Source organism: Sinocyclocheilus rhinocerous, unplaced genomic scaffold (assembly GCF_001515625.1).
Source record: "Sinocyclocheilus rhinocerous isolate Xijiao unplaced genomic scaffold, SAMN03320098_v1.1 scaffold1482, whole genome shotgun sequence".
NCBI lineage: Eukaryota > Metazoa > Chordata > Actinopteri > Cypriniformes > Cyprinidae > Sinocyclocheilus > Sinocyclocheilus rhinocerous.
Genome location: NW_015624221.1, coordinates 942,219 through 942,577, shown reverse-complemented (window position 1 = coordinate 942,577; position 359 = coordinate 942,219). Strand labels below are relative to the sequence as shown.

The 359-nt window shown below is 27.6% G+C and overlaps 1 protein-coding gene across 1 annotated transcript in view; it reads left to right on the top strand.

Annotated features, from left to right (window-relative positions):
- The window catches only part of LOC107739676 (D-3-phosphoglycerate dehydrogenase), a 12,137-nt gene that overhangs the window by 10,410 nt on the left and 1,368 nt on the right, over window positions 1-359 (top strand). The gene's annotated exons all lie outside the window — the stretch shown is intronic.

The following is a 359-nucleotide window of genomic DNA, read 5'->3' as shown; positions in this document are numbered from 1 at the left end:
GTTGTGTTGTCCATGGTCACAAATGGAAAGAATATCTGAGATGAATTTCTGCAGGGAAACTGATTGAAAACCTAGTAATATTAGGAAATTTAAAAGTGATTTCCAGCTCAGCTCTAAAATATTGGCCTGAAATGGCTCTTTATGAGTGTAATGTCTAGAAAATTATGTTATCAACAATTCACAAACGACTGAAAGTCATGTAAATGTCTTGGTCAAAAGGCACAAGAAACTTGTTTTTTGATCCGGGTAATTTTATTTACAGTTAGTTGTATGTGTGTGTTTTTACATATACTTAAATATTTATTTATCTATTATTTATAAATTTAATTTTATATAAATTAAATTATAGATCAATTAAA